At 42.4% G+C, this 13,300-nt stretch overlaps 1 protein-coding gene and 1 pseudogene across 1 annotated transcript in view; both read left to right on the top strand.

Moving 5' to 3' along the window:
- rxfp1 (relaxin family peptide receptor 1) overlaps positions 1 to 13,300 on the top strand; it is a 159,205-nt gene that overhangs the window by 27,429 nt on the left and 118,476 nt on the right. The window lies entirely within an intron of this gene.
- Positions 2,165 to 2,965, top strand: LOC110014745 (large ribosomal subunit protein eL6 pseudogene; annotated as a pseudogene).

The following is a 13,300-nucleotide window of genomic DNA, read 5'->3' as shown; positions in this document are numbered from 1 at the left end:
AGGTTAAAGTGTGCCGTGGCTCAAAAAATGTTGAAAAACACTGAGATAGATGACCCAACTCCCAATGTTAACGTGCCTAGGATAGCACAAGGTATACACAAAATAAGCGCCATCCAACAGAAAAACATGAAATCTGATCGTTCTCCTCCTGAACTCTGATATTGTTGTTATTTGCATCCAGACATTGTTTTTATTATTTCCTGCTTGGACTAATGAGGGAGAGCACGGCATCAAACTGGTTACAGAGACAGAAGTGCTGCTGAAAGCAGCCGTTATTCAGACGCAGGTCCAGCAGAATAGAAGGTAGCTAAAGAAAAGAAAAAGACTGAATGATCTCATGAACCCATTATGGAGACGTGTTCACCGATGCTTTTGCAAAGTAAATCCATAAACCTGATCTCTCACCATCATCTGCGTCTTCCATGCATTTAAAACTAGATGTAAAGACAATCCTTCCATGTAACGATGAGGCCGTAATATTTTGGGAGAGCGTCTAGTTTATGAACACATTTTGGACAATCGTTGACCATTGAATTTGACATGCATCAGCGGCCTTAAATTTGATTTGTGAAATGCGTTTTTCTCCCAAAGTTTGATAAAAAAAAAAAAGTTTAGATACTTGGAGCTTAAAAAATGTCCTAAAGATGATGAAAACGTTTTGTTTTAACTGAACATAGTCTTCTCAAAAGCAGAGACTTTTCTGGGGGGTAAGAGGTGTGAAAAGCATTTTCTAATTTTCTGTGCAACTAAAGTACATTCTTTAGTTGGATTGCCGCTTTGAAAAGTTTACTGTAAAAAACAAAACATCTAAGGACAGAGAGGCTTTTTCCACATTTCACACTCTCCCACATCGAGTTTGCTGGACTTTTCGGTTTACTTGTCTTTGCCGCACAGAGCGCACATTATGGTCAGAAACTCCTGAGGTGAAATCAGGAATGCAGAATGGGAATTTTTGATATTTTAAAGCACCAGTCCAGCATCCTGCTTTGCCTCTCAGGACAGATTAATAAAGTGTTGAGATTTGCTGAGTGGACAGCTTTTACAATGATCTGGAAGAAACTTTTTGTCAATGTGACAGGCCTTAAATCACTTCAGTTGCGTAGTGGCAGAGTGATAGTGAACCTTTGGGTATTCAACTGTGGTAAAATAATTGGGTAAACTTTGCGGGCCAACAAAAAGGCCGCAGGACGGTGCACAGCAGCTGTAAGTCAGGAGGGAGCTTGTTCCAAAACTGGCAGAGGCCCCTCATGTCTGTGAGCAGCAACGGTTTAAGGTTTGAAGTTTTAACATTGGTCTGTAGCAGGAGACATGCCATGCGACTTGTTAGAATATGATCATTATGGAGAGTATGTTCTTGTGTTTGAAGTAATTACACAGAATACCATATGGATGGACAAGGTGACAAATGCAGCAAACAAGCTGATTCTTCAAAGTTCCAATTTGCAGCCTTTTTGTTATGTCATGGGAACTGGATATGCAGATATTTGAAATATGAACGGTGTTGATATAACAACAGCAAAAAAGAGTCAAGCAGATCACTTATTATATCGTACCACCATTCGATTTGCTGACACCACTGTCATTCACTTTTACACTGAAAATGTTGAATAGTTTTTTTAAAGACCTCTTTATTTTAAGTCGTTAGGTTTACACTTTGCCCTTAACAATTTAAATGTTTTTTTCTGGAAAAAAAAATAGGATTTAAATTACAATATCAGGCAATAGATATCTCTTTTTCCTGTAATTGTGTTATTAATATTGATCTTCAGTTCATGCTTTTCTCTCAAACCTTAAAATTAAATGTAAAACTAACATGTCTTTGCTGTAATTCTGTATTAAATATTCACAATATACATGTATGTTATAATACACTCAACGGTCACTAGGTCATTAGGCACAATCAGGAATCTTTTATTGTCATTTTATCACAGTGATAAAAACGAAATTAGGTTCTCTGGTCCCGGGCCAGCCATTTACAGTGAGAAAAGACACGAATAAGTAACTACCAATATGATATGCTATGGTTCCTATTGAGTATTGCACAGTGGAGAATATATTAAAAAATTGCACAGTTGTGTGAAATTGCACTTTTTTTCATAGCAGAAGAAGCACGATAGCCGGAACCCGGTTCTGGCCCGGGGTATCAGACGCTACTCCTGGTCTGCTATGTTCACCAGCAAGGCCATGTACAAGAGGAAGACCAAGACCACTGAGACCAAGGTGAAGATCAAGAAGAAGATCAAGATCAAGGAAAGACCTCGAGCCACTGTGTGGAAGACTGTTGGTGGAGACAAGAATGGAGGCACCCGTGTGGTCAAACTACGTAAAATGCCTCGCTACTATCCCACAGAGGACGTGCCCCGCAAGCTGAAGAGCCACGGGAAGAAGCCCGTCTGCCAGCACAAGAGGAAGTTGCGCGCCTCCATCACACCCTGAACCGTGCTTATTCTACTCACCGGAGAAAGCGTGTGGTGTTCCTGAAGCAGCTTTCTAGTGGTCTTCTGCATGTCACTGGGCTGCCTTGACCAGAGTCCCCCTGCGCAGGGCACACTAGAAGTTTGTTAGTGCAATCAACACCAAAGTTGACATCACTGGCATGAAGATCCCCAAAACCCTCAATGATGCCTACTTCAAGAAGAAGAAGCTGAGGGGACCCCGTCAACAAGAGGGAGAGATCTTTCATACAGAAAAAAAGAAATACCAGCTGACAGAGCAACGGAAGGAGATCCAGAAGGAGGTCAACTCTAAGCTCCTGCCTCTCATCAAGAAAGTTCCTCAGCTGAAAGAATATCTTCGCTCCTCCTTTTACCTGACGAATGGTGTCTACCCACACAAGCTGGTTTTTCTAAATGGTTTTCCAAACTTGCTTTTACGGGGTTCGACCCCCTTTTACCTTCAAAACTGCCTTAATCCTTGTTATACCGTTGTCCGGGTGAATACTCGATTCTGATTGGCTGCTAGGTATGCATTTAAAAGTGATAACCGCACGCCCCAAAAAGAAGTTCCGGTCACCTATCTTAAATCTTCTGCATCACTGCACTGGCTTCTTTAAAACAACCTTTAGCTTTTACTTGTGCTTGTTTTTGTGTATTTTATTATGAGGGGCTTATTTATGGACTTTTTGCATTGGTGTTTTTGCATCCTTGTTTGTTTTTATGTACAGCACATTGAGCTGTTTCTTTACATGAAAGGTGCTATAGAAATAAAATTGATTTGAATTTGAATTTAGCTTCGTCTTCTGGACAAAAACAAGCAGTAAGAGGAGAGTTTTCTCTATGAACTGATGCTTTCTTCAACCTATCAGGACGATTAGTATATATATATATATATATATATATATATAATCGCTTTATGTCGCGGAATCTTGACTGCAGCGGTGGTGCAGCGCCTTGTCACGTTACCATGACAAGGCGCTGCACCACGTAACAAATAGTCCGCTTTTTGTGATAAAGGCGATCCAAAGCAGGAAAAAAAAACAATATTTAAGGACTAAAAACTGATTAATATTTATTTCTTTTGTAAGTGACCATGGTATAAGTGGGTTAATGGCCGACAAAGTGTGCATTATCACTTTTTAAGGCACTTCGCGTCGGACGGTTCAGGTGTGTTAAAAAGTGATAATGCACACTTCGTCTGCCATTAACCCTTACGTGGCATAGATTCAACAAGGTTCTGGAAACATTCCTCAGAGAGTTTGGTCCACATTGACATGACAGCATCACACAGTTGCTGCAAGTTTGTTTGCTGCACATCCATGATGCCAATTTCCCGTTCCACCACATCCCAAAGGTTCTCTATTGGGTTGAGATCTGGGGCCTCATTTATAAAACTTTGCGTAGGATTTGCGTCAGAAGTGGCGTACGGATGAAACATAGGACGTGCGTACGCACAGAAATATTCGGATTTATAAAACCGTGAGCACGCACATCCTACGCATCTTTCCCTTAATAAATCACAACCAATTCTAAATGCAGCGCAGCTTTTGGGCCCGGGGCACCGGGGCACCGGAGCGCCAGATGCACCGGGTGACACGCGTAGTTCCTCCGAGTGCTCCTCTGCCCAAAAGCCAGCAGAGGTCCAAAAGGACGGCTCGAGGAAGTCGGAACCGGCTCATAAGCCACTCGTCCTCGTTTGCCAGCAAGTCTCCTTGCTGTCTAAAGATACGTTCACTCCGAATTCTTCCATTTGCCACATCTTCTAAGAGCGCAAGATCAGCCATTGTGCGTCATTACGCATTGTGATGGGGCATTTTATTTCCATCCGTTTAATTACATCTGACAAGCTACAGATGTCGGTAATAATCCACGTGGAAATGGGAAACTGATCAGCGCAAAAGTTATTTCTTGTTGCTTTATGAATGGTGAGACATACGCCATACATTGCTTTATCAAAAATAAAACAAACTAAAGGCATATGCATGAATACCATAATTCCACAGCTTATGAAGAAATGTTTTGCTCTGAAAACAACTTTCCCCAGTGGACAATTAATATGTTTGTCCGTCCGTCCGGACGCCCGCACCTATATCCGCTCCGCCAGACGGACACATCGACGAGAATATCAGTTTTGTACATTATTTCGTTCTGTTAACTATATTATTTATGAGGATGAATTGCACAACATGCCAATATTGCAGAATATATTTCATTTTTCTTTTTGCAAATATGTGTTCATTTGAATTTCTGTTGTAATTTTCGTCTGATTTTTATTTTATTTGTTTCACTGCTAATCGATCAAACGGGTGTTCGTGTAGCTGTTAATTGTAAGACTTTCTTTGTGAAGTCTTCATGTTATTTCTGAGAGGCAGTATTGTCATTTTCACTTTCACGTGTTTCTTCCATCTGCCGACGGCGTCGCCGTTTCTCATTTCACCCGTTTTTGTGCGTACGCCTGGGTCAGAGCTTTCGTGAAGGACCGCACATTTTCCCGTCAAGTTTGCTTTTTATAAATCTCAACTATTGCGTAGTGAGTTGCGTACGCCTTCTTTTGTGCGTACGCAACGTTTATAAATGAGGCCCCTGGTGACTGTGGAGACCATTTGGAGTCCAGTGAACTCATTGTCATGTTGAAGAAACCAGTCTGAGATGATTCCAGCTTTATGACATGGAACATTATTCTGCTGGAAGTAGCTATCAGAAGACGGTACACTGTGGTCGGAAAGGGATGGACATGGTCAGCAACAATACTCAAGTAGACTGTGTTGTAGGAACCATGCTAAATTACTACTAAGGGGCCCAAAGTGTACCAAGAAAATAACCCCCACACTATGATACTAACACCTCCAGCCTGAACCATTGCTACAGGAAAGGGTTGAATCGTGTTTTCATGTTGTTGATGCAAAATTCTGACTACCATCTGAATGTGGCACAAAAAGAGAGACTCATCCGACCAGACAACGTTTTTCCAGTCTTCTATTGTCCTGTTTTGGTGAGTGCGTGTGAATTGTAGCCTCAGTTTCTTGGCACCAACCGTGCTACTTTTAAAGTCACTTTAATCACCTTTCTTTCCCATTCGTATGCTTAGTTTGAGCTGCACCAAATGATCTTAACCATATCAATATATTCATTGAGTTACTGCCATGTGACTGGTGGTTTTGCGTTAACAAGCAGGTGAACAGGTGTGCCTAATAAAGTGACCAGTGAGTGTAGATGTAGAAAGAATATTTCCTAGATATAAAAAAGGTTTGAAAATGTCTTGGCCATAAGATTTCTCACTGCTGTGCATTGTGGGATTTATAGTAATAGTCAGTTGTCAATCAAAATGAACCCATCTTTTATTTATTTAGTTAGAAATTCTTCAAAGGCAAAGACGAGACCACTGGGTGTGTTTTTCCTCCACCTATATGTCTGACTCGGTGTGTTTCACTAAATGAAAACCTTAAACTCAAAACTTTATCTACAAGGTCTTTTTTTAAATAAGTCAAATAAACAAACATGTTTCAGCCGTCCAAAACGGGAGCCATGAAATCAATGAGCTCACGTACAGATTTTCTAGCAGAGAGAATTTCATTCATAAACTCTATGCAGCCCATGGTGACCAGCAGCGGCGTGCACAGCAGCTGCATAAGTGGCTTTAAACGGAGCCTTTGATCAATGATCAGCTTAAAAATACTAAGTGAAGCTTCTTTTATAAGAATCTCTGTGATGTTATTTTACCAACCAGCTTAACTTGTGTTTCACACTTTTCATTTACAGCAAACAGAGATGTGTAGAGAACAGAAAAATCTCCAGTGAACATGTAAAATAAAGTTTCTGCAACAGATACAAGTCACACAAGTTATGCGCCAAACATCACTAAAGATTCCATATATTTAGAAAAAAAAAACAAAAAACTGAACCATCTCCCCTAGCAACCCTGGTAGTGCCTGGACTGAATGCCAGAACAAAAAGCTCTTTCCTTCTTGAAGTGCTGGAAGCTTTACAACAGCAGTGGGGTTAGTGAGTCCATATGAATGTCTGAGTTACAGTGATATAAATGTATTTAAAGATTAAAAAACTGGACGTGTTTAGGGATTGGAGTGCCTGTGGTGCAGAGGTTGAGTGGTCGACCTCTGATTGGAAAATTGAACGTTCAGTTCCTGTCTTGCCTGACCATGTGTCGAAGTGTCCTTGGGCAAGACACTGACCCCACATTGCTCCTGGTGGTTATAGGTTAGCGCCACTGTTTGGCATTAGTGTGTGAATGGGTGAATGGGACTGTGGCTGTACAGCAGACAGCTGTACTTTAGGCCTTAAAGAAAGGTAGAAAGGCATTCTATAAGTATACAGCATTTACCATTATGCAGTTTACCAATGAAGCAAACCTGTAATTAAAAATATGAGTTATTTATTGTTTATTTAGGAAAGATATGGAAGTTGCCTTTTTAATTTTCCAAATGTTGTTCACCTGAAAATGAGTAGCAGTAAGTAATTTTTCATTCTTTCACTAAAACCATTAGAGATGAAAGCCAAGGAGAAAACAAAAGTGCAGATGAGTGATCATAGTGATGTAGATTATATCTACAAAAAACAGATCATTCTCAGCACTGCTGTCCTGTCATTTGGCACATTGCTCTTACTTCATCACTGTCCTGCTTTATTTGGGCTTAGTCTTCATATTTGCATATTAGAACATAAGAAAAGTCTGGTTTTGTGAAATCTGTATGTTAAATAAAATCTACCTCACCATGAAATGTTGTGTAACATGTGCTTTAATGAACATTTAGATTTTTACTGAACCTTCAGGGTTTGTAGTCTTCTCTACATCATAGTGAAAATGTTATATTTGACAGCAGATATGCATTTTAGGTGCAACCGAATTCTGTTACAGAACAAACTAATGAAGGAGACCGGGATTAAAATGATGGGCTTTATGTTTTGTTGCTCAAACTTTTGAAGGAAGTTCACTTTAGTCCATGTTTTGCTTTAAGCTTTTTTTGGGTGTCTTTATCTGTTTATGTCGTGGATCATTATCCTGCCGAGAGGCACATGTCCTGCAACTGAGACCAAACTCTGACACTAAGAGAACATTTGTCTCCAGAAAGACTTGATAGTCTTCAGATTTCATTGAACTTTCACAGATTCTGTACTCTCTGTGTGAACAAGACTATGGGGAAGCAGACACGGACACTCCTCAACATGAAAGCAAATAACTGAGCACAGGACAAACCGAAAAAATATAAACTTAGAGAGCAATCAAGGCAGAAATAATGATTTGAGTTCAGATCCACATCTTTTCTCTATTATGGTCAAACATGAAGCCAATTCAGCTGAAACATGATGGTACAGTAGCAGATTGATCCCAGGCTTAGTAGCAATCACATAAAGCACAAAAAGCTTTAGTTAGGTTTTAAGTTAGAAAAGGACACATATATGTTAAAATAGACTAAAACAAACATTTGTAGTACTGACTGAAATGATGTGGCCCCAGAGACCTGCACCCAGTTTAGGGACCATGTATTTGTTTGTTTTCTTAGAAGGATGTGTCATTAATTTACATTGAAAGCTGATGGGTTTCAAGTAATGCATGTTCTGTATATCAAGCAGAAACTTCCAGCTTTGCCTTCATCGTCATTTCTTTATGTACCAAATAGCAAACAGTGTCTTAGTGTTGTCAGTTTTTACACTCTGCCAGATGTCATCACAGCTGAGCAGGCTGAGCTTTGAAATGAGTGAGCGCAGTGACTTACCCACTTATAAATATCTTTACATCTGTGTCAGCTCCAATTGCGCTCTTTGCTGCTCTCCCAGTCACCTTGGGCTGTTTTAGGAACGACTGAAAGTCAAGTGACCCGGGCGGCTGCAGTGAGGCTGGAGGGGGAAAAAGGAGAGGAAGCTAGAAATGATTTAGACAGACTGCTGTCTCCTTGCGGTCTAAGCAATATGTTTCTGAGAGCACAATAATTGGAAAATGCACGGCAGACAAAAGCCTGCACTGTTTATTTATTTTTTTCTATCTTCAGAATTTGACGCATCTGTCCAACAGCTTGAAAGAACAAAGCAGCTGGGGCTTAGGCTGTGAAAGGCATGTCAGGGAGGCAGTTTGTGTGATCTGTTTTTGTAAAAATTATATCTTTAGATATTTTATATATTCAAAAAAAGGAGAACTTTATCCATCCATTCATCTTCTTCCGCTCATACGGGACCGGGTCACGGGGGCAGCAGTCTAGGCAAAGATACCCAGACCTTCCTTTTCCCAGCAACTTCCTCCAGCTCCTCTGGGGGAACCACGAGATGTTCCCTGGCCAGCCGAGAGATGTAGTCTCTCCACCGTGGGAACCAAGCTCCTGCTCCAGTCGTACAGAGACCAGACAGCTCTCAGTGAGGCTCCCCGGACCCCATACTCCCAGTACACCCTCCAAAAGATATCACAGGGGACGCTGTCGAATGCCTTCTTCAAATCCACGAAACACATACTGTATGTATTGGATGAGTGAACTCCCATCTCCAACACCCGAAAGAGAGTGTAGAGCTGGTCCACTGTTCCACGACCAGGACAACAACGGCACTGTTGTTCCTGATACTGAGGTTTGACTATCGAATGGACTGTCATCTCCAGTACTCTGGCATAGACTTTCCCAGAGAGGCTGAGGAGTGCCTGCCTGCCTGCCTGTCTGTCTGTCATATATAGGCCCACATTGGATGGACATACCTAAAAAAAAGGCACACTGTACGTGGAAAGCCATAAATTTGCATTCTTGCAAAAATCACGCCAATTGCACACATCGACGAATGACAAACGCAAGATACACTTATGAATTACTTATATCGCCAAATACCGAAATTACATACCTGGAAAATGCGCAGATTGTACATAGCTGCAGTGTTACAAGGCCTTGACTTAAGGCAGTGCTTCTCAAACAGTGGGGTGATGCCAGGGAGGGCGCGCAGTAGTAGCGACTTTAGGCAAAGGTAATACAGGCAATTGCCCAGGACGCAAATTTAATGGTGGTGACAGCGGCTCAGTGCTTCGAAAAACATCTGCGCCACCATTGATTTCCTATTATCTGTTACATATCAGAGTTTGGAACAGCCTGAAACTGTGAACTGCCGTCCCTGCAGCTGCTCCTGTCTCCTGTCACATGCAGCTGCGTATGAGAATGAAAGGGGAGGGGAAGTGGGCTCAGGCTGCGACGTGGAACGCGCACGCGGAGCGCTAGATTGCCCAACACCTGGATCATCACGAGCCTTTAGATTACTCAGCTAATGCCAATAATATCATTATTTATGAACTATTGTAGACATTTTCTCCTTTTCATTTTCTCGGCGTCATGGTCTTCCCTCCGTTCTTCGGATTTGATTGTTCCCCTTTTTCAGATGTGGGGGTGTCCGTCTCCCCTTCTTTTTCTGTGATTTCGGAAGCGTTGCGGCTCCCCCATCTTTTGGCGCAACCGCGCCTCGCGTCTCAGGCATGCGTCTGGGGGGGGCGTCCTGCGGTGTGCGTGTTGTCGGTGGAGCTCGTCTGGGAGATGTCGGGCCCCCCCTGGACGCTGTGATCGTCAGTATGGCGAGCGGCATGCTGGTTTTCCCTCTACGTTTCTGTGTTGAGACTTTTCCTCGCTTTCACCTCTTCCTGGTCCTGTGTTTTTGCCGGGTTGCCGGTGACCTCACGCCCCTAAGAACCCTGGGATTTGCAGTTCTTTTTCTTAACAGTAATGATTTGCTGCTGGTTCAGATTCTGCTGTGTGTCTCTGCGTCATCCTGGTGTCGTTTCGGGGTTGTGGGGTCTTTTTCATGGTTATGAAGGCTGGCGGTCCTCGCCTGGACGGGTTTCTCATGCTGGCTGAATTGTTGTGGTTTTTGGCATATTCTCTGTTGCTGTGTGTTTTTTAGGAGCCGGACATGACTTTTGGCCAACATTTGGTGCTGGCTTTGTTGTGGTGGATCTCTGTGTTCATTCGTTAGTTTAGCCTGCATTTTGGATTGGTCTGTCTATGGACCTGTCTCATCTGTAGACATTTTACTTGTGAGTGGTCTCTTTATGCAGTATCTGTGGCTCCTTTCCCTTTTTTTTTTCGCTTGGTCCAGGAACAGCGATCCTCATGTCGTTCATGTTCATGTTTGACACGATTATGTGTGAACTGTCGGCACCTCACAGTTCATTCATTTTGGGCATCAGCAGCCGAATTCCTTGTGATCCTTCCGGTTGTGTTTTTTGCACTTCGGCTGACCATGCCATCTCCATGATGAATTCCACCGGACGCAATGCATTGCTGGGGGAGGCGGATATCGCAGATGTTCTCACTGTTCTGCCTCTCCATCCCTCCCAGTGGCATCTTAGGTGACGCTCAGAGTGTTATTTATCAGTTTACTTTTCGGCTGTCGTAACAGTCCTCATGTTTTTGACTACATTTATCTGTAGCCCTGTGCTGGACTGTGTGTAATCCTATGGGCTCCTCTTCGTTTTGCATATTATTGATAATTTCTCTGTGGTTGATTTTCCTCCTTTATCACCGGCCTTTTGCGACTCCATGGTCGCGACTCGTTTTCTAATCTAGGTTTCCGTTTTATCTAAGTAAGTGGTCCTCGTATGGTCCTCCGCCCATCTGGATTTATTTTCTGCCGTGGATCTCTGGTTCATTGATATATGCCTCTCTGCCCACTATATCATCCTCGCATTTGTGCAGCGTATCATTTATTCAAATTTTGGTTGTACGAATAAGATTTTGTCGCTGTTGGGCCACCTGAATTGTGCAATGTGCATTATTCCCCACGGTTATCCTTTATCTGGGTAGTTCAGTCCTGGAACTCCTTGTTCCTGTTGTTCTGGATGTTTCTTTCTTGCGTTTCTGGTATCTCCTTCTCAATGCTTAGAGTGGTTTTGTTATGATGATGTCTGTTTCTGGTGTTCGGTCTCCCTCCACTTGTTTTCTGAGTCTGCACCTCCGTTGGTTTTTGGGGAAAATTTATGAAGACTGGTTTATTAACGTCCGACTGCCGAAAATTGAGGACATTAAACCCAAATCCACACCTCTAATGGTCCTTGAACGGAGCATGTGGTTCTGAGAGAATTCAGCCGTGGAGATTATTATAAGGGTTGCTTCAAGAAGTGCGATGATAAATAGTTAATGCGTCGTCGGTTTTACTTGGTTTAGTGTTTAAATAACTTTACACTACGAGCAAATTTTATTCTGGCTGTAGAAATGATCACTGACGCTCTCTTGCATCAGTTTCAAGAGTTAAAATTTGTGTCGGCAAGCCAATCCTCGGTCTGCCCTGCTATCAAGCAGATGACACTCGACTAAGAGCCTCTCCATTTAGAGACTTGTTGTACTCTGCCTCTAAATACATGAGGTTCAGCCAGTTCAAATACTATCAAAACCTACGATCCCTCATCAATCTCGAATTGTTCTTTATTTGCAGTATCCAGACACCCCTTTGCCGATTGATATTTAAGATGGTGTTGGGGGTAGTTATTACCCTAAAGTTTTATGTAAATCTTATCTCATGGAATTGTATGGAGCCTTATGCCAAACTAAAAGAATGGAAATGCTAAGCTAAAGAATGGAAATGCTAAGCTAAAGTATGGGATTGCCAAGCTAATGAAAGTGAATGCCAAGCTAAAATGTGAATGTCAAGCTAAACGATTGTGAATGCCAAACTTAAAGAATGTGAAAATAAATATTTTTACTCCATGAGTTGTCTGACTGAAATGGGCGACCTTGGGAGTTTTTCAGGCAGATTACTCTAGCAGTGTTTTACGCGGTTACTCCCCTAGGGCGGTTAAGTTAATCATCTCACCTGTTCAGCGTCCTATTTAAGTCCAGGTGTGCAGTTGTTCATTCTCTTCCTTTAAAGCGCTGCGTTCATCGCCCCACCCTCCTCCCCGGCTTCCACCTGTGAGCTCCGTTAGGGGTAGTTTTTACCCTAAAGTTTTATATACATTTTTGTTTCATGGAATTGTACGGAGCCTTTTGCCAAACTAAAAGAATGTGAAATAAAAGAATGGGAATGCCAAGCAAAATATTGTGAATGCCAAACTCAAAGAATGTAAAAATAAAAATGTTTACTGCATGAGTTGTCTAACTGAAATGTATTCTTTGTCTGCCTGTTGTTTAGTTGGTGTCAGTATTTGATGTAAATACAGCAGGTAATGCAGGAAATTAGCTGCACTTTATGAGATCATGAATAAACAATCCATCTTTCTTTCTCTTTCGGCTTTTCCCATCAGGGGTCGCCACAGCGAATCATCGTCCTCCACCTCACTCTATCATGGACATCTTCTACCCTAACACCAGCCAACTTCATGTCCTCTGTTTAGACATCCATATATCTCCTCTTTGGCCGTCCTCTTGCCCTCCTGCCAGGCAGCTCCATCTCCAACATCCTTCTACCAATATATCCACTATCCCTCCTCTGAACATGTCCAAACCATCTCAGTCTGGCTTCTCTAACTTTGTCACTAACACAGGCAACATGAGCCGTCCCTCTGATGTACTCGTTCCTTATCCTGTCTAACCTGGTCACTCCTAAGGAGAACCTCAACATCTTCATCTCCGCTACCTCCATCTCAGCCTCTTGTCTCTGTCTCACTGCTACCGTCTCTAACCCATAGAGCAGAGCTGGTCTCACCACTGTCTTGTACACCTTTCCTTTGAGTCTTGCTGACACTCTTCTGTCACACAACACTCCTGACACTTTCCTCCAACCGCTCCAAGCTGCCTGCACTCGCCTCTTCACCTCTTTTCCACACTCCCCATCACACTGAACTGTTGACCCCAAGTACTTAAACTCCTGCACCTTCTTCACCTCAGCCCCCTGTAACCTAACGCTTCTACCTTGATCCCTGTCGTTCAGACACATGTATTCTGTCTTACTATGAC

This window comes from Oryzias latipes, chromosome 10 (genome assembly GCF_053564925.1).
Source record: "Oryzias latipes strain Hd-rR chromosome 10, Olatipes_Hd-rR_3.1".
In the NCBI taxonomy this organism is placed as follows: Eukaryota; Metazoa; Chordata; class Actinopteri; order Beloniformes; family Adrianichthyidae; genus Oryzias; species Oryzias latipes.
The sequence above is the reverse complement of the archived record's forward strand: the minus strand, read 5'-3'. Positions and strand labels throughout refer to the sequence as shown.